Consider the following 22223-nt stretch of genomic DNA (forward strand, 5'->3'; position numbering starts at 1 on the left):
GAATCAGTACATGTGTAGCGCTTGAATATATATCTATTTGTATTACTTGAATATGCACAAAGACTACCTGAGATTGGCCTTTCAAAATACCAGCAATATCTCTGTCGAGATGCTCAACACAAGTAGATACATGTGAGAGACTGGATCGTTTGACCTGCAACATTCGAGAAACAAAAGTCTCATCTCACTATGGCTAAAAAATGCAAGCATTTTAAAACGTTGTTACAAAATGCAAACAAAGTATAAAACATTGTTACAAAATACAAAGCACTGAGCTTCTAGAGAGTAATCCATTATTAAACGGCCAAACATTGCAAGTATAATGGCAGATAATGTCTTAAACTAAGAAAATAATGTCTCAAACTCTATTCTTGGAGTACTTGGCAACTGCCCTGTAGCTGAAATGTAACATTTTAGTTTGAAGAGCAAGTCTAATTACTATACTGGCTTTAAACGTTGTCTGCCCAATCATAGACAAAAGCCTCATCCATTTTTTACTGCGTTTTAAAACGCACCCTAATCTAGGTGCAGTCCATGTAACATCCATGCAACTTCACTTGCTTGCATCATGACTTTTGCTTGCATCATCTGGGCTATATCATTACTTACAATGGCATACAATGGGATCATCCAATTTCACTGTGTTTTCTCTGCATACAATGGCATCATCCAACACTTTGTGCTCCACATAAAATGGCATCAATAGCTCTGCATACATTAGCATCATCCAATTTCATTGCGTTTTAAAATGCAGCCCTTTTCTCTGCTTGTAACAGATCATGAGCTATCCAGTCATACTGCAGAAGTTGGAATCCTTAATAGATGTGACATTACATTATGGGTTTCGCATGTTACTGCAATCCAAGCTCAAGAACTGCGTTTTAAAACGCACCACTTAATCACCCAATTCTCTGGCCTCTGCAGTTCCATTTCCTACTGTATGTCAACACAAGCTCGAGCTCCATGGTAGCAACTTCAACATAACCCAGAACCAGCCCTTTCCTGTACATAACCTGGAGTGCTGCCTGACCTGGAGCGACGTGCCAATAGAGCATTGATGGCCAACAGAGTGGCCCAACCAAAAGGCAACCCTTGGGAATTTTTTCACCCAAGGCAGTGTACTTGTCAGGGTTATCAAGAAAGTCCAAAACTTCTTGCAATTTATGGAAGGCATAGAGGAGCAAATAGGGAAGGGGCTCTATTGCGGCAAATGCAGATAAAAATAGCTTCTGAAGCTGCCAGAAGTGTGGAGTATCACAGTTATGTTGCACCTCCCATCATACATAGGCGTATCAAGAGCTCAAATTGACTTGGATAGTGGATGGACTGTCAGGGTTTTTGATTTCAAGATTTCACACTTGGTCTTGGTGAGGATTTGCATGTCTTTGATGGCTGAAAACACACTACAGTATCAGCTTCAGCACCATACTATCACAAGAAATGTGTATAGATTTCGTGTTGTATTGCTGAGTTTACCACAGGGGAGCAGGCTATTCATAAAGCAACCCATGGGCCTGTCAACAAAGTATGCAGTACCCAGATAGGGGAAGAGAAATTGGTAACTGTTTGACTTGATCAGCACCGGCTACATCTTGAATCATAACACCAGTCTCAGGTACAGAGATGTCGTTTGTAAGCGTGACACTAGCGCGATGGCCATCGACAACAGTGAGCTGCAGGGTAGAACCATCCTTGTTGAAGCGGACCCTCTCCACTTTGCCTTTCTTGACAGCGTTCAGAAACTCGCTGTAGCGCCATTGGGTGCCCTCAGGAATTGAACCATGATGTGCTTCTGTGAGTCGAATTGGCCATCATAATAGCAGGAATTGGCCATCATAATAGGACATCATAAGTGCCAGAGAGAAGCACATCTTTGTACAGTGGAGCTTTCTTGAGCAAACTTCATACTTCTTGAAAAGCATTGGTGGCTATTAGAGCTGTTAGAGGGCCACCTTGCAGGACTCAAAGAGGAAGCCCCATTATGACTACGACTGCGTTTTGAAATGCACTTGAAACAAGCCATACATATGGAGCTTTCTTGAGCAAGTCTTCATACTTCTCTCCCGCCTACACGGACTACCTCTTGCAAAGTTTAGAGGGCCGCCTTACTGGCCTTGCATCATGTTGAGTGTTGAAATGACTTATTTTTTGGCTGATTTTTGTTGTTTTTGAGAGCTGAATGATTGATTTTATGAGATGATTGATTGATTTGGAAGTGGTTTGAGAGTGTTTTGGATGATAATGATTGTGTTTTGGAAGATCATGATGTTTGTTGGTGGTTCTATGATGTTCTGATAGGTTCTGATGGGTTCTGTTTTATTCTGTTTTGGTCTGTTTTGTTCTGATTGTCTTCTGTAAAGAGGGATGCAGTATTGATTGATGAAGATTGAGATCTTGTGAAAGCTTATTGAATGGTTTGTGAAAGTTTGGAATGGTTTGAGAATGAGTTATGTGGTTTTGATGATCTTCTGTAACCTTCTGTAGGTCTTCTGTAGAGCTTCTGCTTCTGTTCTGTCTCTGTTCTGTTCTGTACTATAGCTGTTCTGGTACTGTTCTGTAGACTGTTCTGTATGCTTCTGTATGTGTTCTGTGGAATGTATGTGTGACTTTGGGAAAGTTTTCTAGCCTTGGAAAGAGGTGAATACAAGTGCAAAAGAGCTGAAAGAAGTGGAAGATGTAGCTGCCAAAGACTCAAGTGAGGACTAGAGTGAAGTGACAGTAGTGAGCTATGAAAAGACACTGTAGTGGCTCTGGTAACCCTTCATATCAGACATACCTCTTGGGAGGGGTATCCACGACCTAGAGTGATTATTGAGAGTGATTTTTGAGAGATTGTAGTGAGGATATGATGTATTATTGATGGAGTGAGAGAGAGAGAGTCAGAGATAGCTAATTCTACTCAAACAGAGTGATTGTATATGAGAGATTGAGAGAGAAGACTATGAAGATATTAAAGATGAATACTATGTGATGTATTTCCATTCAAAGATGGTGTATTCCTTTGCTTTCTTTGTTCTATTGATGGATTTTGTGAAGATATTGAAGAATATGGTTGATTCTATTAAATCCGTGGGAGGTCTACATGATGCTGCATGAAGATTTGTTGTGCCTGGTGTTCTTTTCTTCATTGTGATCATATGAAACATGATAAACAAGCTTGTTGATGTTACAAGATAGATTTTCTTGCAAGAGAATTCCCTTTTCCTTGGTGTTCCTCTCGGGGCTCCATGTTTTTGGTGCGCAGTCGGGGAAACTTGCCATCAACAAGCACCAAAAGAGGCTGAAAATGAAGGAAATAACATTGCCAAGAAGAGAAGAATTCAATGGATGTTTGTAAAGTTCCTTCTTCCACTGAAGAGTTGGAATTTCTCATAATCAAAGCCACTTTCCACAAGAAGTTCATCCCACAATGGCGGAAACACATCACCATCATGATGCATGCTCTATGTGGTGGACAGTTTCCTCTTCCTGTTGAAGCAGCAGAAACTTGCATCTTGGTGGCAAACTGTTTGGGAACAACTTGAAGAGCAGAAACAGAGAGAATGACCATCCATGGAAGATTTGGCATTCATTGAGAAGTTTCCAGACAACATCAAGTGGGAGATTGTGAAGAAGCTTCAGGAGTCTTGGTCTGTAGAGGTTCACAGGGACAAGAAGGAAAAGAGTTGGAATTTGTTCGTGGACGCTCAACAGCAAGATACATGGGATGCTTGGTGTACTGATAACCTTCTGTTTATTCAATTAGCAACCCACTGGAAGTTGGTAGACAGAGTGTTTTTCACAACATACACTGTTGAAACCATCAGAAGCTGGCATTACTATGATGATGGCACCACCACAATGCTCAGACGTATGCATTTTGACACCTTCAGAACCGAATACCTTCCTCTGTGCAGTGGCATGAAAGCCGAATTCAGAGACGTTGAAAAGAAAGAAGTAGAAGAAATGTTGGCAAGAGAGTCCTACAGAGACTGACGTCTTCTGCTAACCCTCTGTGGAGCACTAACAACATAGTGGAGCCAACCCCCTGATGAATGACGCAATAAAGAGGCAAGCGTTAGAACGAGTCCAGAGGTACGTGAGAAGAGAGAAAGCAAAAATCAAGGCTGAGAACGAGCTTGCAGCAGAAGCCGCCTTTGACGCCCTTGCGGAACTCTTTACAGAGGTCCCAATGGCACATCAAGCCCTTCCTCCTCCTGCTGGAGGTCCACTTCCAAGCCAGATCCGTCCTGGAAATATTGATGACAGGCCAGCGAATGTAGTTCCATTGCCAGTTTTTAAGGGAGAGTACAATGAAGACCCCGATCTTCATGTAGCAGAGTTTATGGTAGCGTGTGTGGCTAACAATGCCAGAACCCCTGAGCATTGGTTAGCGATATTCCCCGCCACTTTCAAGGGTGCGGCGTTTCAGTGGTATAAGAGACAAGCAGCAGGAACTTTTGGCACATGGGACGACCTGAAGTTGGCCTTCCTCACTAAATTCAGGTGTGAAGGTTTTGAAGAGCGGATGAGAGAGGAATTTATGAACCTAAGTCAGTCCTCTAGAGAAAGAGTGGAAGCTTATGTCTCAAGAACGGAATCCATCCTGAAGAGATGGACTAACCATAATCTAGATGATGGCATTCAGAAGGGGGTGTTTCTTAGAGGATTACAACCAGAAGTCCGTAAGTTTGTGGAGCTGCAAAGACCAGCCACCCTACAAGCTGCAACAGAAGGAGCAAGACTGTACGATGAAGTGGAAGCTAGATTGGCGATGAATACAGGAAGAGGAGTCCTACCTCCTCTGATGCCAGGAATGATGTATCCACCAAATGCAGTCCCAGGGACTGTTCCCTACCCCTACCAACAGATGCCCCCGGTATCACAGTACAGTGCACCAAATCCACAGTGGCCACAATCCATGCCTCAAATGATGGCTCAACCACAACAACAATGGTCCCAACCAATTTCCTCAATGCAAAATCAGCAGCAGCAGTGGAACCCTACCAACTGGAGTCAACAGCCAACAGTTCAAACAGGAGCTCTGAATCAGAACCAGAACAGAGACCCCTCTGTACCAGCCCAACCAGTTTATGCAGTGATTACAGAGACTCCTCAAAACCCTCCTGCCAGTACGTCCGGAGGAGAAAGCTTGAAGGATTATTTATCCAACTCAGTTGCAAACATCAAAAAGGAGTTGATGGATGTGATTACAGAACAACTACAGACGCTGAAGGTGAATACCGCTAGCATATCCAATGTTGCAGGAGCAGGAAGAGATGTGATGCGGTCAAACACTTGGTGTGGTAAGTGTCATCAAGCAGGCCATTTAGCCACTGAATGTACACGAAAACCAACCATCCCTGGAGCCTTCTATTCCTACTATTTACGGAAGAACCATACAGAGGACATTTGCTCTCTAAAGGAGATGCATGATAGGAGAAGGAAGGAAGAAGACGCAAGATTCAACCTGCTGGAATCCAAAATGACAACACAGGATATTGGACCCAAGCCTAGAGAGTTTGGTCCTAATTTCGGACCCAAAAGATTTCCCTCTCAAAGTTACAGAGGAAGACAGTCTGGCGGTGGTCAGAGATCAGAAGTGGAGTGTTACAAATGCGGAGAAAAGGGACACATTTCACCAAATTGTCCAAATCCTCGAAGGTCAGTGGATTATAAGCCCTTATGCAGTCGATGCAAAGGAGAAGGCCACACTGCAAAAGACTGTCCAAGCCCAGCCCTAGTGAAAAACAGTGCTACTGATAGTCCAGCCAAGGCCCAAGAGCCTACCTCCAATTTAGTGGAATTGGAAGTTGCTGCCATCACTCGTGCAAAGCAGAAGGAACCACCTGTCCAGAAAGAAAATAACCCTCCTGCCAGAACAGTGAAGTTTAATCTTCCACCAGAAGAACAGAACAGAACAGAGCCTAACAGTGCCGTACAGAGCACTGCAGTGGCATAGAGAGTTACAGAGACAGTTACAGAGACAGGACCAGAGGTCCAGGATACAGAAGAGGAGGAAGCGCCTCAAGTAGCAGAAGAAGTTCCCATGATTCCCCTGTTGGAAGAAAGAGGGAAAATGAAAATGGGTGTTGCCCCATTCCCTAATCGGTTAGAGAAGCCAATGGATCCTATTAAGGAATATGATCTGGTCAGAGATCTAGATACCTTTAAACCAAACCTCACATTCCGACAATTATTGATGTTGTCCCCCAGTTGCCGGAAAAGGTTCAAAAGTATACTGACAAGAAGACGTGGTTTAAGGATTGCTCCCTTAATAGCAGCAAAGTCCAACAAGGCTCCAGAGCCTGTAAAAGAAGTGGATGTAGCTAATGCTTTCCTAGATCTGGGTACTCCAGAGACTGGCGCGTGGATAGAAGGCTGCTTCATTGCAAATGCACTAATTGATGGTGGCTCATCAGTGAACATTATGACGGATGTGACAATGAAGGATCTAGGCCTACAAGGTGTGCAACCCACCCAATGGCTCATCAGATTGGCGGATCAGAGTAGAATCAAGCCTTTGGGCATTCTTCCATATGTGAAGACTACAGTGGCTGGAAAAGATTATTGGCTAACCTATCTGGTGGTGAAGCCAAACTCTTATGGTACATCCTATCCTTTGTTACTGGGCAGACCATGGTTTTTTGAAGCCAGAGCACGGACGGATTGGTTCAAAGGAACCTTGACCTTGGGTAGAGGGCCCAACAAAGTGGTGCTGAAACTGTATGGTTCTCAAAAAGGACATGGATCTACCTCCTTGGAATAATCTTCTGACTCTCCTAATGAGGTTGCGGATGGAACATCAGTAGACGAAGATGCTGTCAAACAAATCCTTCCCAAGAAAACAGTGGCACATTCCTTAACAGTGGATACTGTAAGCCGACTTCCAAAAGAGGCAAAGCCATTATCAATGGGTGAATACTTCCTGCCTGAACCAGGAATGACTTCTGAAATCACTTCTGACAGTGAGATAGAAGCATGGATGTACTGTTCTCCCTGTTACATGGCCATAGCAGAAACAGAGACAGAGACATGAGAGGAAACAGAGAATCTATTCTTCTGTTACAGAGCTCCTACAGAGACAGAAGCAGAAGCAGAAGCAGAAGCAGAAGTAGAAGCAGACGCAGAGACAGAGACAGAGACAGAAGAGGATGGATATGATATGGACGAAGACGATTATGAAAGTGAAATGGAAGGGTCTATCCCACCTGAAGAGAATACATTTGAAGAAGAAGTTCCAGAAGCATCAGAAACAGACGACCTCATGCTACGGGACAGAATGGTGATGGTACCATTTGGTCTAGTAAATGGATCTTCTCATATGCAAAACTTTTATAAGGGATGGATTCAGAAGAACAAGCCGTCTTTCAACAGTAGCTCATGCCGTCCTAACCCATCCTTGCCAAAGAAAGATGATGATGATGCACCATGCCAACAAGCACTAGTCCCACAAACCCAACAGGCATCAGAGGGTCCCTGTTATGTGACGTTCTTGGATGTGTCATCTTCAGAAGAGGAGTCTTCAAGCCAAGAGGTAATTAATTTTGACACCAAACCCAAAACGGCGCTTATCCCATTCCAACGTCTTAAGGAGCAACCTAAGTCTCCACCAAAAGAAGAAGTTGGTTCTAGTGGGACATCAGAAGAGGACACCACTCCCTTGAAGGAGTCGGATCTCTACCCAGAAGCAGTCCACGGGACCTTTATTCGTGAAGTAGAAGGTGAAAGGCAGTTAACCTTTGTGGATGCAGAAGGCACTGAACGCCACTTGAAGGTGGGTAGCAGTCTCCCAGAAGAGGAGTTGTCAACCTTGTACAACTTGTTGAAAGAAAATTTGGACGTGTTTGCATGGTCTTACAAAGACCTAAAGGGGATTGATCCCACAATATGTCAACATCATATTGACTTGGAGCTGGATGCCAAGCCAGTACGGCAACGACAGAGGCGAATGAACCCGAATTATTCCACATTGGTGAAAGCGGAGCTGCTCAAGCTTTTGGAAGCCGAGTTCATCTATCCAGTGGTGAATAGTGAATGGGTCTCACCCATCGTGGTTGTACCCAAGAAGAATGGCAAATTGCGAATATGTGTGGATTTTCGAAAGCTTAATTCCAAGACAAAGAAGGATCACTTTCCTATCCCTTTCACAGACCAACTGTTGGACACAGTGGCAGGACATGAGCTTTATTCTCTTCTGGATGGATTCAGTGGATACAACCAAGTCCAAATCGCGGAAGAAGACCAATCCAAAACAACCTTCACCACAGAATGGGGGACCTACGCTTACCGAGTGATGCCATTTGGGCTCTGCAATGCCCCTGCTACTTTCCAACGAGTCATGATGGCCGCATTTCAAAATCATCTGCACGACTTTATTGAGGTATATTTGGATGACTTATGTGTCTATAGTTTGATCCATGAACACTGGGAACACCTGGAACAATGCTTTGACCGATGCCGGGAGTATGGGATTTCCCTCAACCCCGACAAATGCATCTTTGGTGTCTCTTCTGGAGTTCTGTTGGGCCACATTGTCTCTGCACAAGGGATATCAACAGACCCTACAAAGATTGAAAAGATCGCAGCTCTGGCAGCACCCACCAACCTCAAACAGTTGAGGGGATTCCTAGGCCATGTGGGTTACTACAGAAGGTTCATAGCCCATTTTGCGACAAAGGCAACCTCCTTGCACAAGCTCCTGAGGAAAGATGCAGAGTTTACTTGGACGGAAGAATGTGACAAAGCCTTCCACACTCTAAAGCAGTGTCTGATTGAGGCACCCATTCTGCAACCTCCTGATTGGACGAAAGAGTTCCATGTACACACTGATGCATCTATTGAAGGCTTAGGTGCTGTCCTCTTCCAAAAGGGCTCCTCGAAGTTGGATCAACCGATCTATTATGCAAGCCGAAAAGTCACTGATAGGGAACGGAACTATACAGTGACAGAGCTGGAGTGCTTGGCAATGGTGTTTGCCCTAGAGAAGTTTCGCCATTACCTCCTATCTACCCACTTTAAATTTTATGTGGATCATGAGGCACTGTCCTTCTTGATGAACAAAGCAGATGTGAAAGGATGAATGATGAGATAACTCCTTCTATTCCAGGAGTTCGACTTTGAGGTGATTACTAAGCCTGGTCGTTCCCATGTTCTGGCTGATCATCTGTCGCGTATCCCACAAACTGTAGACGAGGAGCAGGATGATCCAGACCTCCCTGATGCTTCCCTGTTCTTGGTAGAAACTGACACTCCCTGGTATGCAGACATTGCCAATCTGCTGGCAACCCAACAGTACCCTCCTGGTATTTCTAGTCGGGAAAGGAAGAAGCTCATGCTAGAATCAGCCCCATACATCCTGCTAGGTGGTGCACTGTACAAGAAAGGCAAAGATGAAGTGCTCCGAAGATGTGTTGCAGGAGAAGAGATTGGGATTGTTCTGAAGGCTTGCCATGACGAGCCATGTGGAGGTCACTTTGCAGGAGAAGCTACAGCCAGGAAGGCTCTGCTAGCCGGATATTGGTAGCCTACAATTTACAAAGATGCCTATGATTACTGTAAAAGATGTGATGCTTGTCAAAGAATGGGGAAACCCACGAAGACAAGTGCCATGCCATTGCAACCTATCCTTCCCCTAAAGCCGTTTGAGAAGTGGGGCATTGACTTCGTAGGTCCAATCGACCCTCCCACTAGAAGGAAACAGAACAGATACATCCTCGTATGTACGGATTATGTTACAAAGTGGTGTGAAACTAAAGCCCTAAAGCGGGACGATGGTAACAGCGTGGCCCTGTTCATGTACAAGAATATCATCACCCGTTTTGGCAGTCCCTTAGAGCTGGTAAGTGATAGAGGCACTCATTTCCTCAACAAAGTCATGGAAGCGTTGACAGAGTTGTATAAGATCCGCCATCGCAAGTCCACTCCTTATTACCCTAGAGCCAACGGCCAAGTCGAAGTCACCAATCGCATCCTCTGCTCGATCCTGACAAGAACGATTGCCGCACATCGTCGTGATTGGGATGATCGACTTACAGAGGCCCTCTGGGCATACAGAACCTCCTATAAAGCCGCAACAGGACAGACACCTTTCCAGTTGGTGTATGGAACAGAAGCTGTTTTTCCTGTTGAACTAGAACTACCCTCTTTGAGAGTGGCTATCAAAGAGCGTTTGGGGGATGATGATTCACTGCAACGCCGTCTCCTGCACTTGGAATGTTTGGATGAAATTCGTAGGATGGCTCTACAATGCATGGAAGCTACGCAAGCTCGACGCAAGGCTTACCATGACAGCTTCATCAAGCACAAGGAGTTCAAAGAAGGTGATTTGGTCCTAGCCTATGATTCACGCTTTGGCAAGTTTCCTGGCAAGCTCCAACAGTGGTGGATGGGTCCCTATAAGGTACTTGCCGTCAACCCTAATGGCTCTGTCCAAGTACAGACCGTTGATGCCTCTGATGATCCCTTTCTGATCAATGGATATCGCCTGAAGAAGTACTTCCCTCCTTGGGGATCTTGACAATTACGGACACTTGATCCTTTCCCTCATTGGCGCGGCACTGTACTTCTTATGATGCTATTTTTGATAGCCATTCTTCAGTCAGTCCTGATGAAGTGGACGCAACCCTCTGTTCCCTCAAATCCCCCTTCCAGCCTTGATCTCTTATCCTCTATTTTCCATCAGCGACAGTGGCGAGGTTGGTCTTGACACATGGTTTTTCTACCATTCCCTTGCTCAATTTGCAGAAAAAAAAAAGAGAAAAAAAAACAAAACAAAATATATCGGTCATGGGAGAAAAGGACTTAGGTCCCTGTCATGCCGACCTATTCTTCGAGAAAAGGTGGAAACACCCTCGGGAATAGGAGAAAATAAGAAAAATAGAAAAAAAACAAAGCAGAAAAAAAAACAAGAAAAACAAATCTGTTATGAGAGAAAAGGAAGCAATTCCCTGTCATAGCAGGCCTCGTTCCAAGAAAAGGTGATAAACACCCTTGGGCGAGAAGCTGGCTGTGGAAAAGGTGGTAACACCCAGTAGTCCAGAAAGTGATTCATTAATTGATATTTCCAGGATCCAATTCTGAAGCTGCCTCCCTTGGTACGCTGCGTCCTGGGTCTCTCTGCAAAGTATCTAACTGTCCTCTAGCAGATGACATGTCCTATTCAACACAATGTTCGATTTGATGGCTACCTCCCTGGGTACGCCTCTTTAACAATTGATGACGTGATCTTCATCGACAAACAATAGAGTGATGTGAGCTTTCATCCTAACCGGATGGGGAAGTGAGTATGGTTGCCCTCTCTAATTATCAACAACGAGTGAGACAGAGGGTGGGGAGAGAGACCAGTCTTTTCCCTTCAAATCAAATGAGAGGTGCGAAGTGTGAATGGAGTGTTGCACGCACGGGATGGGCCTCTCAATGCACAAAGCACAATTTGTTTCTGTGCACTGCACCATAAGGCTCCCTGGCCTTCCTTCTCGCACCGTATGCCGGCACAGGGCGGATGCACAGTTGCACCATCAAATGCGCACAAGGCATACAATCTTTGCACAAGTGACTGTGAGGATTATATCAATGGGTTTCAGGAAAAGGCTGCCCTCCTGTATCTATCAACAGAGAGTGAGACAGAGGGTGGGTTGAGTGTGACTGGAGTTTCTTCAATCACTTACCGAGAGGTGCGTTTGAGGGACGTTACGACACTTGGAGTCAGGTATGTTCCAGTTTCCCTGTGCACCCATGGGATGGGTCTTTGCCGTCATCACAAGACACGTCACCCTGTTCTGTACACTGCACTGTAAGGCTCCCTTGCCTTCCACCTTGCACTTATGCCAGACGGGTTGGACGCACTAATGCACCATCAAATGTGCACCCTGGCATACTCCTTCTGCACCATTCCCCTGTCAATTCCTCAACTGGGTATGAGATATGGGTTTCAATCATTCTTCCTCGAGTGATATTAGTCATGGGGCGAGTGACTGTTCTTTCATTTCAATTGAGTGATTGTGAGTTGAGTGTAGTATCCCTCATCATCGACAACGCATTTCCTGCGATTCCTTCGACCAGCTACCTCCCTGGGTACTGCCGCGTGGTCCCTGCCATGACGAACGTGTGCCGAAAAGTTGCCTTGGTCCCTCCAGCGCCGACAACCACCCTGGACGTGCCGTCGACACTCAACTTTGATCCTCAACAAAATGGGCCAAGTTTTTCTAACCCTACAACTTTTGTTTCTTAGTGATGTTCATGTTTTAAGTGTGGGGAAGTTAGTGGATGGTCTATGGCGTGGTCCTAGGTCCCTGTTGCTCGGTTAACCCTATCCGTTAAGGTCTTAAGTGTGGGGACGCGTCCCTGCGCGTCTACCGTGCATACCTTTCTGCATATGCCTCAACCTGCTCATGCATGTATGCCATGACTTGCTTTTACCCTGCTGGGGTCCCTTCCCACCCACCCGGTTATGTTCCACCCACCCTTGGGACTGTTCCCTTGCAGTTTTTCTTCATTCCCTGATTTTGAGGTCCTTCCATATGAATGCATCCTACGTTCACCAAAGTCCCAATCCCACCTTATAGCCCTGTTCCCCCCATTGAATTGACCATTTTTCCTTTTTACCTACCTTTGTTCCGGTGCACGGTTTTTGAGTTATTAATTTTTGAAGCATTTTGCGTAATTTAGCCGGTTTTCCATGTGAACGCACTTTTCTTGCTTTGGAACCGTGATCTGCCATCATAGCCCTGACAACCACTTTCCCCCTGACATTTTTCCTTTTTATTCCGCATCCTTCCGATACACGGTTTGTCCATTATTAATTTTTCGGGTTTTTACGACTTTTTCATGCGTATTTTTGACATTTTTCCATGTGAACTTGCCCTGTTTACATCGGAATTCCAATTTGATTTGACAACTGTGTCCCCTGTGCCTTCCCCCACCTTTTTCCTTTTTCCTCCACCCTTTTTCGACTTCCGAATTTTTACTTATTAATTTTTAAATGAGTTTTCGGGCGTATTTTTGGAGTTTTTCGCATGTGAACCCTTCCTACCCCCACCAGAACTGCGGTTTAACGTGATCACCCTGTGCCACTCTTTTTTTCGGACATTTTTCCTTCTTCCTGCATGTCTTTCCGGTGAACGGTTTGTCCGATATTAATTTTCGATCCCATTTTCGGGTTTTTTTTTGGGTTTTTCCCATGTGAACGCATCTTATCTCAGTCAGAATTATGTTTTGATGTGATAGGATTGTTGGACATATCTTTCTGCACAGTTTTCCTTTTTTTTGCACCTCATTCCGATGCACGGATTTTTCGATATTAATTTTTAATTGCGTTTTTTGGTTCGTTTTTTGTGTTTTTTACACGTGATCGCCCTTTCCCCCCCGGAACCTCCGCCTTTTTGGACCCTGCCCACCCTTTGTCCCTGCCCACCCCTTGGACCCTGCCCACCCCTTCCCCCCAACCACCTCCCTCCCCATCTCCCCCTATGTGTGCCCTTCTCCCTCCCTCTCCCTTCCTTCTCTCTCCATCTCCCTTCTCCTCCCCTCCATTTCCCTCCCCTTCTTCCTGCGTTCCTCCATTTCCCTCCCCTTCTTCCTGCGTTCCTCCTCCTCCCTCTCCTCCTGCTCCTTTCCTCTCCTCCTCCTACTCCTCCTTCCCCTTCTTCTTCCCCTTATTCCTCCCTCTCCCGCCTCCTCCCACCTTCTTCTTCATTCTCCTTCCTCTCCCCTCCTCCTCCTGCCCGCCTGCCTCCCCCTCCTCTACCTCCTTTTTCCGCCCGTCGCCGCCCGCCCTGTACCCTCCGCCCTTCTGCCCAGCGGCTGCCCTCCACCCGCAGGCGCTGCCCAGGAGCCGCCATGCCGTCCTCGCTGCCCTCCACCCGCAGGCGCCGCCTCCAGACCGCCTCGCCGCCGTCCCCGCCTGGCGCCCGCCCTCCTCCCGCAGCACTGTCCCCTTCCCCGTGAAGTCGCCCGCCGCCGCGTGAAGCCGTCGCCGCTGCGTGGAGTCACCGCCTGCGTCGACGCCGCCGCCACCGTCCTCTTCTCCGTCTCTCCTTCTTCCCCACCACTCACCCGCCACCACCTATCTCCTCCTCTCTAACCCCTCTCTAACCCTCATTAGGTTAGTTCAACTAACCCTAATTCAGTTCAACTAACCCTAATTCAGTTCAACTAACCCTAATTAAGTTAATCTAACCCTAGTTAACTAACCTAACCCCACCCCCTAACCCTAACTTAACCTTAGTTAGGTTAACTAACCTAACCCCACCCCCTAACCCTAACTTAACCTTAGTTAGGTTAACTAACCTAACCCCACCCCCTAACCCTAACTTAACCTTAGTTAGGTTAACTAACCTAACCCCACCCCCTAACCCTAACTTAACCTTAGTTAGGTTAACTAACCTAATCCCACCCACTAACCCTAAACTAACCTTAGTTAGGTTAACTAACCTAACCCCACCCACTAACCACTTAACCCTAGTTAGATTAGTCTACTAACCCTAGTTAGTTCCCACTAACCTTAGGTAGGTTAACTAACCTAACCCCACCCCTAGTTGACTAATCTAGTTGACTAACCTAGCTGACTAACTTAACCTGACTTGATTTAGGTAGACTAATATGACTTACCCAGACTCCCCAGACTTAACTGACTTATTTCTAACTGACTTATTTGATTAACATGATTTATGTGATTTAATTAAATTTTAAATTAATTTTTCCATACAAAAAATTCAAAAAAATTTCTAAAAATTCCTTTTGTTTTTTGCCAATTTTTGGGAGTTTGTCCGCTGGAAATTACTCACCCTAAAATTTCTGCAAATTCAATATTTCCTCATTTAACCCCTAAATTGCCAATAAATGTACAAAATTCATTTAAAAATCGTAAAAAAATTCTAAAAAAATTCTCCAAAATTCCCCTCACCTCCTTTGCTCATTTTCCATTTATTCAACCATAAATACTCCCAAATTAACACAACAAAAAAAATAAAAAATAAACAATAAACATAAGAATCAAAATAATAATAAAAAACCCACAAAAACCAAATTAACCCATCCGCTAAGGTGTTGTCGTTGTTGTTTCATCAGTGATCTTTACTTTTCCTTTACTAGATTCACTTCTTTTGGGGGACTCTTCCGTGCGCATTTCTGCATTACATACACACCCCTTCCAGGTATTTATTTTATGTGCTTTATTTATTTTCATTTCCCCCTTAATCACAAATTAATTGTTAAAATGAACCCTTTAATTCACCCACAGTTTCCACGCGCATTCACGCTCAACACACATACTTTTTAATTAAAATAAACCCGCCGTTCACTTAGCACGCGCTACATGCGCTAAAGAGGCACTTTAAAATTTTTTAATTAAAAGGAATCAGCCGTCATATGAGCACACGCTGGCAAAAAAGCGCTCCACATCACCTTAATTTGTAATAAATGAACTTGCATTTAGAGACCCAGTCGGGTATCGAAGTCCGGGAATCGCATAACTGCACCGCTTCACCTAATAATTGGTATTTAAATTTCTAATAAGGAACCGCCGTTTTCTTGCTAAGGTTTATCACCTAATAAAAATTCACCCATTTTTAATAATTGATTAAAATCAACCCTTCATTAAATTAATCCCCCCTCACTGCACTTAATTCCCCTGTTTAATGAATCGTTTCGTGGGATGGGTATGCGCAGTCATTAGTGTTATTTTCCATGGTCCAGTCTTGGTTTATCACAGATATAGTTTTGATATGTGTCGGATGTGGTCTTATTTTAGTATCCTGTCTTAGTTACGGTTACGGGTACGGTATGCAGTTTTTTTTTTCTTTTGTTGCCTGATACGGGGTTCTGGGTGTTTGTCTGATGCATTGCATGAAGCTTTCGGTCGCATTTGTCTCAAGGTCATGTCAAATTTTTTCTAGGATGTGGTTTGCTTGGGGTTAGTAGGTCGTGTCACGTTTTATTGGTTATTCTCTTATCCTTGGTTTTTGTCTGTTGCTTTGCAGGCATTCTCCTTGATTGTCTGTGTTTGTGGTGTGTGTGTAACCATCTGAATGGCGCCTTCTCATGCTCCTCCCCCTATCCAGTACGTCCCACTAGTTGGTAGGGATTACTCTTCCCTACTTACTTTTGAGCCCCTCACGAAGGCGGGACTTGCTGTTTTTGTGGCCATTCCTTTTCCATTGCTTCCAGAGGATCCGTCCTTATGTGATGAGTTCTTGGCCTCTTACAGCAAGAAGACAGGCGTAGTCCAGGGCATGTCTATGACGTTGACATCTCGAGGCCTAAGGAAGGCTCTGTCTTTACCCTTCAAAGGAGAACCTTTTGTAACCACTCGTCAGCTCTTCTCTAATGAAGAGATTCTCAAGCTGTTGCAGAAGCAGACAAGGGAAATCCTCGATGTTAAGAAGGTGATAAACTCTTCAGGAGTTTCCTTTTCTATGATCACTGATCCCGTATGGAAGACGCTGTGTCAGTTCCTTCAGGATAGGTTTATGCCTGCCAAAACGCCATCCCACTATTTGTCCAAAGAGCTTTTTACAGCTTCCAGGATGGTGCTGAAAGGAGTTGCTATTGATTGGAGCACATACCTCCTCACTAAAATGGATCAGCATTTTGTTAAAGTCACCAGGGGTAATGTTACCAATGTTACATACGGATCATATTTGTCTGCCTTCTTGACCTATTCAGGTTTACAGAAGACTGTGCCTCCACCTCCTCCATCAGATCCAGTACCTCCTCCTCCACCTTCAGAAGAGTCAGAACCCATTGACATAGAGGATGATGATTCTCCGCCTCCCCTGGTCATCCAGCGCAAACGCTTGAAGAGGGTAGCGGATAAAGCCCCTTCTGTACTTCCCTCAGTGCCTATCCCTGCTACCTCTGGCAGTGAACTCCCTGGGTATCTCACTTGTAATAACCTGTTCCGAGCACATCGAGAAGGATCCTTGGAGATCTCAGTTCCTTCCCTGAACAGTCTCGTCTCAGGAGATGCCATTCCTTTCCTCTGCAAGGATATTCAAAGTTCCATTGAGTTGTCAGTGTGACAGCCTGTGTTCAACAGCTGTACGCATCTTTCTATGAAGAGCTCATGCAGTCCAAAGACCAGTTGCATAAGGCAACATCTGAGTTAGCTTCTGCTAAGGATACCCTAGCAGATTTATTTAAGCAAATGGAACAGCAAACCCAACTGGTTGCCACCCAAAGCGATGAGATTTCTTCATTGAAGACCCAGTTACTCGAGGCTCAATCCCAGGTTACTAGCCTTTCAGCAGAGAAGAAGAGGATGTCCAGGGAAGCGACGGAATTCCAAGCTATCTTAGATGATAAGCTTTCAGCTTTACAGACTGCTAATGACACAGTGGCCAACCAAGCCTCCCAAATCCAGCAGTTGCAAGATCAGCTTGCAAAGTCCCGCTCTGTTCCTCCAAGCCCTCCTGTTCCATTGATTCCTTCTCTTTCACATCAGGACTTGGCTGCTCTTCAGAGACAGGCTACTTTGTGTCCTCTATTCCAAGATAAAGTGGAAAGATTGCAGTCCCGAATGGACTTGTTATGGTCTACCTTTGAGCAGTTTCAGGAATATGTCTTACCAGACCATTCTTTCTTTGTCCACTACCACTTACAGAAGTTGGTCTTCTATATGAAGCTTTCCACGATGGATTTACCTTTTCCAGAGGATGGCTGGAGTGGGGCTTGGTCTGCTGAGTTGTTGACAGAGGTAGTCAGAATGGTCTTTGAAGATTCTATCACACCAGATACCATGTTGATGTCATACATGTATCTCCGAGGAGATTTGTTAATTCCAGATGAGGTAGATATGGCATGGTATGTGGGGGATGTGGTCTTACAAGCTGTTTTGTATGTCAATCATTTGGAGTTGCGCATAGCTGACATGTTTCAAAGTTATTCCTCCAAAGTAGCTGATTGTCATGATAATTCGTGGCATCCCATGATTGATTCGGTGGTCCTAAATCAAAGACAAAACACAGCTCCTACCTTTGCCCAGAGTACTAATCAACTGAGGATGGATCTCTTAACCTATCTTTCCAAAAATAATCCATTTGATGCTACCTTCTTTGATGCCTATCATAGACGATCTCTCTTAGGACCTTCTGTTCCTACCCTCCTCTATTACCAACAATTGGCTCACCGCTATGCTATACATCTTTCCCTTTGTCAATCTAATTCCACAATTATTTTACCACTTCTTTTCCAACCTTCATCTTTCCCTCAAATTCCTATTTTCACTTACTGTTCCTTTATTGAGGATAGGGTATTTTCCCCTTCTCCACCCTGTCCTTCTCCCTCCATTAATGTACCCTCCACATTTCCTATTTATCAGTTAACACCGTTCCTTAGTGATTCCTTACAAATTTCTGCCACTCCTTCTTTAACCTTTTCTTCCTTTTATGATTTTTCCTATCCTTCCCTTCATCCACTTTCCCTTATTCCACTATCCTCTCCTAACACTTCCATATCTCAACCACCTCAGTTGGTTAGTGACTGTGACGGGTTTGATAATCAGATTTCCAGAAGAAGGGGATGGAGTTCGGATGATTGCCTTACAGGACCGCAAATTAATTGGCCAGTAATTCCAGGAGAATGGACAGCTTCTAGTCAAGCTTATCAGAATTATGTTCATTTTGCCCAACAGTATTCACAGTCTGCAGATCCCTCAGTGAGATTAACTGCTCACTTTGCTTGGTACCTGGCATATATGCATAGGCACTCTCATAATGATTCAAAGCCTATTCCAAAGTTGTGCATGAATGTCAATGTTAGCATTGATTCCCAACAGCTGGAGATACTGTATTTTCATGCCCTCTATTTGCCTAGCAGATACTTGGTCCTGTTGGAAAGTATGTGCTATCTCCAATTTTTTCAAAATCCTCCTAAAAACTTTGTAGATGAATCCTTATCTATGGATCGTTTCCGACAACATCAATCTTTTAAGAGGGATCATCTTCATTGATACCTTTCCAATGTATAATGGAAGCTTTTTAATGCAAAACTCTCTTTTTTGACGGAGTCATTCAGATGGTTGTGTTGTGTATTAGTGTTTGTGTTGTGAGTTCATTTATGTAAAACGAACATGGTGGTTTCCTATGGGATTTCGTGTACGAGCTACGTTTTGGAGATTTGTGGTGATGGGGTCGTGGATGGAGAATTGAAGCAGATGCAGATGAAGAAGAAGAAAACTCTTATATCCTTTATAAATTTGTTGTGATTTTAGTTTGATAAGAGGTATTAATGTATAAAGAGTTTTCCTTTCTTTGTATTTTTATATTCGAAACAGGTTATAAGTTGGGGTCGTGGTGGATGGATTCTTTGTGAAAAGCTATGGAATATCAAAGTTGAGATTTTAAACTGAACTTGTATTCCCTTTTTCTTGGGTCGCGAGGACGCTTCCTTATTAAGTGTGGGGATATGTTGAGTGTTGAAATGACTTGTTTTTTGGCTGATTTTTGTTGTTTTTGAGAGCTGAATGGTTGATTTTATGAGATGATTGATTGATTTGGAAGTGGTTTGAGAGTGTTTTGGATGATAATGATTGTGTTTTGGAAGATCATGATGTTTGTTGGTGGTTCTATGATGTTCTGATAGGTTCTGATGGGTTCTGTTTTGTTCTGTTTTGGTCTGTTTTGTTCTAATTGTCTTCTGTAAAGAGGGATGGAGTATTGATTGATGAAGATTGAGATCTTGTGAAAGATTATTGAATGGTTTGTGAAAGTTTGGAATGGTTTGAGAATGAGTTATGTGGTTTTGATGATCTTTTGTAACCTTCTGTAGGTCTTCTGTAGAGCTTCTGCTTCTGTTCTGTCTCTGTTCTGTTCTGTACTGTAGCTGTTCTGGTACTGTTCTGTAGATTGTTCTGTATGCTTATGTATGTGTTCTGTGGAATGTATGTGTGACTTTGGGAAAGTTTTCTAGCCTTGGAAAGAGGTGAATACAAGTGGAAAAGAGCTGAAAGAAGTGGAAGAAGTAGCTGCTAAAGACTCAAGTGAGGATTAGAGTGAACTGACAGTAGTGAGCTATGAAAAGACACTGTAGTGGCTCTGGTGACCCTTCATATCAGACATACCCCTTGGGAGGGGTATCCACGACCTAGAGTGATTATTGAGAGTGATTTTTGAGAGATTGTAGTGAGGATATGATGTATTATTGATGGAGTGAGAGAGAGAGAGTCAGAGATAGCTAATTCTACTCAAACAGAGTGATTGTATATGAGAGATTGAGAGAGAAGACTATGAAGATATTAAAGATGAATACTATGTGATGTATTTCCATTCAAAGATGGTGTATTCCTTTGCTTTCTTTGTTCTATTGATGGATTTTGTGAAGATATTGAAGAATATGGTTGATTCTATTAAATCCGTGGGAGGTCTACATGATGCTGCATGAAGATTTGTTGTGCCTGGTGTTCTTTTCTTCATTGTGATCATATGAAACATGATAAACAAGCTTGTTGATGTTACAAGATAGATTTTCTTGCAAGAGAATTCCCTTTTCCTTGGTGTTCCTCTCGGGGCTCCACATCACTCGCAGATCCCCTGCTTTGCGAGCTACAGAAGGTACATCAGCACTCTCTGATTGCCCACTGTGTGGTTATGAATTGCGTTTTAAAACGCACTAGTAAACCTTGTTGGAGCCAGAGCGGGCCTTGTGGAAGCCCCAACGTGACTGAGAGTGCGTTTTGAAATGCAGCTGAAACACACACTCTAACCTCAAACACACCCAAGAGAGGAGAAGCACCTACCTTGTGGCTTTGATCGATGCAAGCTACAAGCCTTTGGCTCTTCACAGTCGACTCACAGAAGCAGCACCCTTGTTGTACCTGCGTTTTGAAATGCACCCATATTGACACACAAAAAATTTGCTCTTGCTTGCTTGATCGGTCCGCCTTCTCCTCTGTGCAAGGTTGTTTTGGTCCTCCTTCTGCTTGCTTGTTTGGGGGGAGAGAGAGAGAGAGAGAGAGAGAGAGAGAGAGAGAGAGAGAGAGAGAGAGAGAGAGAGAGAGAGAGAGAGATCGCAGATTCTATTTAGAGGTGTCTTCTTCTCTGTCATGTGAGAGAGAGTGTGTGTGCCCGTGCGTGTGTGAAAGGACCATTAGTGTGAGAGAGTATTTGTGTGTTAGTAAATAAATAACACTAGAAGAGAGTGTGTGTGTAATGATTGTCATTGAGAGAGAGAGAGAGAGGTGGAGTTAATGACCATCAGATGTGTTTGTGGCCATTACTATGAATATTTAGTGCAGAGGGGGACTACAGTTCCTAATTAGAGGTGTCATTTTTTTGTTGCAAGAGAGGGAGAGAGAAAGAGAGAGAGTGTGTGTAACGACCATCAATGTGAGAAAGTGTTTGTGTGTGCTAGTAAATAAAAACACCAAAAGAGAGTGCGTGTAATGATTGAGTGTGTGTGTGAGAGAGAGAGAGACAGAGGTGGAGTTAAAGATCACTAGAGGTGCTAGTGACCATTAGGTGTGTATATTTAGTACACACATATCATTATGAAAAAAGTAAAGGTTATTATTAACATGACTGTTTAACCTTGACAATTACTATTTTCATATTGAGATCTATTTTCATATCGCCATCTTATTACAGTTACTTGAAGAACATCTATTCTCTTGTTCCCTTTGCATAGATTGTTCTTCAACTTTATTGAGGTTCTAACTGTGTCTATTGGCTTCTTAAGAAGACATTCACACAGACAGGACTATTTACCTATTTAGCAACAATGCCAAACACTGTGCAAATCAAATATGGTAGTTTCAGTACCTTGTCAATAAGGTATGACTCATGTTTCTGTGAGGTGGCATTGGAAGAGCTTAAGAGTCACTTTGATATTGGTGATGATATTGATGTGGAAGTGCAGCATGCAACAAGCCAGCCGGGTGTGTACACGACCATGCCATTGATGAGACTAGAAGATGGTAGCAAGGGATTCATACTAGATGGTGGACAAAGTAGTGTCTATAGTCTCCAAGTTAAGCATATCCCTCTTATAAAGCAAATGACTGACTCAATGAGTGTGCAAGTTCTACTGGATAGGCTTCCCTTATCTAGTTCTCTTCATGTTGCATACTCATTTGTCAAAGAGATACAAAAGGTGGATGAGCTACCAATTACATACAATGGCTACATTATGTTTGAGTTGCCACCTGCCGATCGAGGGCATCTCAATGCATGGAATGGACCAAAAGAATGATGGGCACACATGCGCAGAGTTCTCAAGATTTCTTCAATGGCACCATGAGGATGAGCAGA

General features: G+C 44.0%; 1 pseudogene; it reads right to left on the bottom strand.

The window, feature by feature from the left end:
• LOC148014674 (uncharacterized) overlaps window positions 1–13820 on the bottom strand; it is a 34873-nt pseudogene extending 21053 nt beyond the window's left edge.
• Between the last annotated feature and the right edge of the window lie 8403 nt (window positions 13821–22223).

The sequence above is a fragment of the Lygodium microphyllum genome, chromosome 25, assembly GCF_053477565.2.
Source record: "Lygodium microphyllum isolate KBCC chromosome 25, Lygodium_microphyllum_v1.1.10, whole genome shotgun sequence".
Taxonomy (NCBI): Eukaryota; Viridiplantae; Streptophyta; class Polypodiopsida; order Schizaeales; family Lygodiaceae; genus Lygodium; species Lygodium microphyllum.